This window comes from Schistocerca piceifrons, unplaced genomic scaffold (genome assembly GCF_021461385.2).
Source record: "Schistocerca piceifrons isolate TAMUIC-IGC-003096 unplaced genomic scaffold, iqSchPice1.1 HiC_scaffold_1138, whole genome shotgun sequence".
Lineage (NCBI taxonomy): Eukaryota > Metazoa > Arthropoda > Insecta > Orthoptera > Acrididae > Schistocerca > Schistocerca piceifrons.
The window spans coordinates 85001-90000 of record NW_025726948.1 but is presented as its reverse complement, the minus strand read 5'-3'; the positions used below and the strand labels follow the sequence as shown (position 1 = coordinate 90000).

Sequence of the window (5000 nt, the reverse complement as noted above, 5' to 3'; positions counted from 1 at the left end):
ATTCAGAGTCACCAAGGCAAACGGACCGGACGAGCCGACCGATTGGTTTTGATCTAATAAAAGCGTCCCTTCCATCTCTGGTCGGGACTCTGTTTGCATGTATTAGCTCTAGAATTACCACAGTTATCCAAGTAACGTGGGTACGATCTAAGGAACCATAACTGATTTAATGAGCCATTCGCGGTTTCACCTTAATGCGGCTTGTACTGAGACATGCATGGCTTAATCTTTGAGACAAGCATATGACTACTGGCAGGATCAACCAGGGAGCTGCGTCAACTAGAGCTGAGCAGCCGGCCGCCCGGGAGTGTGTCCCGGGGGCCCGCGCGAACACGCAAGCGTCCGCTCAATCATTCTGCAAACAGGAGGAGGCTGAGCTCCCCTGCACAATACACCTCGAAACCCTCTCAGGTCCCGGCGGCGCGCAGCGCCGTCCCAAGTACTTGGTCGGGTTCGAGAGAGGCGCAATCGCCCGGAGTTAGGCGAGTAGACGCTTTCGGTGCGACCACCCGTGCTCCCAACTGAGCTTGCCGCTGCCGACAGAGGCCCGGGAGCGTGCTGTCGTGGCATTGCCGGCGGGAGACAACACGCGCCACCTACGGTGACCGGCAGCTCCAACGCCAGCGCCACAGAAGGACAAAAGCCCCACTTGGGTGCCGAAGCGAACTCTCCCAGCACAGCGCACACGCCAACACATCCGCACAGCTGCGATACAAACCACCAGCGAGAACCGCTGGGGCGACCGAGCAGCAGACGGCGTCGCGGCGCCGAGCGCCGGGCGGCGGCGCATCCTCAACGCACACAGTCCTCAATCGGACCAGCACACTGCAGATGTCCACCGCGCTTCGCACCGGGCCCGCGAGGACCTACTTTGGCCGCACGGCGCCGCGCGCAGGGTGCGCCGGCGCGCAGCTGCGACGCCTGCCGCGTCCGTCGGCCGGCGCGCCTGCCACTGGCCGCCCCCACCAGCCGGCTGTAGCGCGTGCGCCCACGCACCGCGCGGCCAGCACGCCGGGAGGCGCCCCCTCACCGGCCGGGGACGGTCCCACCCAGCCACCGCCGCGTATCGCTTCACACCCAGATGCCGTTCAGTTTCGTCGGCATGGTGGGTATCGCTGGAACAACCGGTTAGTACCTCAACCTATCGTCGCCATCACCGATTCACCCCTAGCGAGAACAACCGCACCACAACGGGTTACCATTTCTTCATTTGCGTAACTTCACCAGAAAACGTAGGCGTCCATCGCCATTTGCAACTTCAACCATTATTGCATGCCTGTGTCAGGTGTCACGCCACACTACGTCTGCCCACATACACGCAACAAAATGTGCACGCCTAGACAATACGTGGAAGGTGGCCCCCGTACGTATGCGATGTCCATTGCTCGAACGACTGTCAACCGGCTTCTGTAGCATGTCGCAGATATGGAACGCGCTGCACCATGCCATCACGGTGTGTGAGGAGAGACGACTAGGTCCGAATACATCAACAGACAGCTCATGCTGATCGCCATCCACGGCGTCCGTTCCTCCCACACGTCTCTATGGCGTACCACACTGCAATCCAGCTCTCATAGGGAGACGACACGTAGCTGCGTGCACAATATTTGCACTGTATGGTCCGCCGTTTTTGGGCGCAGTCGTTGTACGGTCACACATGTGCCACGATGTATCATTCAGTACATAAGGACGAATGTGCAGTACAGATTGTGGTTCACGCGTACGACATCAGCGGACAGTTGACACAGGCCGCACCACAACGTAGCCTGCGTACGTCGCATGCGAAGGGCATTGAACATGCAAACTTGTCACCAACCACCTTGCGAAGGCAGGGGGCAAGGTGGGGACGTGGGGAGAGGTGGGGGGGGGGGGGGGGGCGGCATGTACGCCCTGCTGCCATCCACATTACAGTGTACAGCAGGAGCATGTGGAAAGTCAGCAAGACTTGCAAGGTGTTTAACATGAAGCGATACACAGGGGAGCGGGCAGTGCGAGTAGCGAACTATATTGCGAGGGTTGCGGGTGGGCAACACTACACTAATTGAACGAGTCGTATAACAATTACAGAGCAGGTTTAGGCGACAACGTGGGTTACGATAGGCGACAACGTGGGTTACGTTAGGGGACAACGTGGGTTACGTTAGGGGACAACGTGGGTTACGTTAGGGGACAACGTGGGTTACGTTAGGGGACAACGTGGGTTACGTTAGGGGACAACGTGGGTTACGTTAGGGGACAACGTGGGTTACGTTAGGGGACAACGTGGGTTAGGTTAAGGCACAACATGGGTTAGGTTAAGGCACAACATGGGTTAGGTTAAGGCACAACATGGGTTAGGTTAAGGCACAACATGGGTTAGGTTAAGGCACAACATGGGTTAGGTTACGGCACAACATGGGTTAGGTTAAGGCACAACATGGGTTAGGTTAGGGGACAACATGGGTTAGGTTAGGGGACAACATGGGTTAGGTTAAGGCACAACATGGGTTAGGTTAAGGCACAACATGGGTTAGGTTAGGGGACAACATGGGTTAGGTTAGGGCACAACATGGGTTAGGTTAGGGGACAACATGGGTTAGGTTAGGGGACAACATGGGTTAGGTTAGGGGACAACATGGGTTAGGTTAGGGGACAACATGGGTTAGGTTAGGGGACAACATGGGTTAGGTTAGGGGACAACATGGGTTAGGTTAGGGGACAACATGGGTTAGGTTAGGGGACAACATGGGTTAGGTTAAGGCACAACATGGGTTAGGTTAGGGGACAACATGGGTTAGGTTAGGGGACAACATGGGTTAGGTTAGGGGACAACATGGGTTAGGTTAGGGGACAACATGGGTTAGGTTAGGGGACAACATGGGTTAGGTTAAGGCACAACATGGGTTAGGTTAGGGCACAACATGGGTTAGGTTAGGGCACAACATGGGTTAGGTTAGGGCACAACATGGGTTAGGTTAGGGGACAACATGGGTTAGGTTAGGGGACAACATGGGTTAGGTTAGGGGACAACATGGGTTAGGTTAGGGGACAACATGGGTTAGGTTAGGGGACAACATGGGTTAGGTTAGGGGACAACATGGGTTAGGTTAGGGGACAACATGGGTTAGGTTAGGGGACAACATGGGTTAGGTTAGGGGACAACATGGGTTAGGTTAGGGGACAACATGGGTTAGGTTAAGGCACAACATGGGTTAGGTTAAGGCACAACATGGGTTAGGTTAGGGGACAACATGGGTTAGGTTAGGGGACAACATGGGTTAGGTTAGGGGACAACATGGGTTAGGTTAAGGCACAACATGGGTTAGGTTAGGGGACAACATGGGTTAGGTTAAGGCACAACATGGGTTAGGTTAGGGGACAACATGGGTTAGGTTAGGGGACAACATGGGTTAGGTTAAGGCACAACATGGGTTAGGTTAAGGCACAACATGGGTTAGGTTAAGGCACAACATGGGTTAGGTTAGGGGACAACATGGGTTAGGTTAGGGGACAACTTGGGTTAGGTTAGGGGACAACATGGGTTAGGTTAAGGCACAACATGGGTTAGGTTAAGGCACAACATGGGTTAGGTTAGGGGACAACATGGGTTAGGTTAGGGGACAACATGGGTTAGGTTAGGGGACAACATGGGTTAGGTTAAGGCACAACATGGGTTAGGTTAGGGGACAACATGGGTTAGGTTAAGGCACAACATGGGTTAGGTTAGGGGACAACATGGGTTAGGTTAGGGGACAACATGGGTTAGGTTAAGGCACAACATGGGTTAGGTTAAGGCACAACATGGGTTAGGTTAAGGGACAACATGGGTTAGGTTAGGGGACAACTTGGGTTAGGTTAGGGGACAACATGGGTTAGGTTAAGGCACAACATGGGTTAGGTTAAGGCACAACATGGGTTAGGTTAAGGTACAACATGGGTTAGGTTAAGGTACAACATGGGTTAGGTTAGGTTACACGTTGTTGTAAGGAAAGGTGTGGGGGGGGGGGGGGGGGCGGGGCGGCAGGTTCGTTGATAGTGATTATAGTAAGTGAATGCTTGTGACATGATGAGATTTGTCACGTCAGGATGCACCTTTGGCTTATTAGAGGCGGCGCTCCAATTCTATGCTTGTGTCAGACCTGTGTCTTTGACTCATGTCATTGTTTGTGCGCTGTGACAGGAGGTACTATTGTGATGTTGGGTGCACCGTTGTATAGGACATGTGTGGGTGTTGGTGCCTTATCTGCGCAATGGTGGATGTCGAAAGGGTGGGATATTCTATTTTCCGCATGGACCTCCTGGTCTGGTTGTGATAGTGTGGATTGTGTAATGTGGCGGAGAGGATGCACTGGATGTTGTTCCATGCTGGTGCTTACATATTGTATGTGCGCCTGTTAGAAGCAGAGAGTGGTGCGTGATCAGAGTGTCTGGCTGACGTGTGGTTCCCATTGTGGGCAGACTCTTTCAGCATGTATACGGACAGTTGTATATATTTTCTGTAGTTTGATGGCTCTGCATTGATTACTAATCAGCGCCGTGTGTACGGGTAATCTGGTTCCAGTCCACAATGTTCTATCTGTGTACATTAGTGACAAAGACTCCCCCCATGCAGTGGGGCTCGGTCTGTTATAACTCTTCCGCGTAATATATTTGCCCCACGTTTTTGCGAGTGCGAGTGCGAGTGCAACGCGCATGGGGACCGACATGCTGATGGCTCGGTATCGGACGCCGTACAGTGAGCAACGCGATCGCGTCTCTCGCTCGTAAGTGGTACAGGTCGCGGCTCATGTATAGGGACAGCGGGAATGTCGCATATTGGAAATAACTCTTCATGAAACGCAAGTTATAGGGGTGGATTGCACTTTACGAGTGCGGGAAACGTCCGCCGTTCATCCGCTGGAGGTGCGCGTTTGGCGGTTGGGGTGGTCCACGAACGGGTGCGGGTGGAGTCATTGCCGGTCCACGGCTTCGTGCGGCAGAGCCACTGGAGAATGGGTGCTATGGTCGACAGAGGCTGCAGG

General features: G+C 53.9%; 1 non-coding gene across 1 annotated transcript in view; it reads right to left on the bottom strand.

Annotated features, from left to right (window-relative positions):
* The window catches only part of LOC124728200, a 1909-nt gene extending 1640 nt beyond the window's left edge, over nucleotides 1-269 (bottom strand). Inside the window, exon 1 of the ribosomal RNA XR_007007239.1 lies at nucleotides 1-269. This exon is cut by the window's left edge and continues 1640 nt beyond it. This is a non-coding gene — a ribosomal RNA (small subunit ribosomal RNA).
* Nucleotides 270-5000: the final 4731 nt, after the last annotated feature.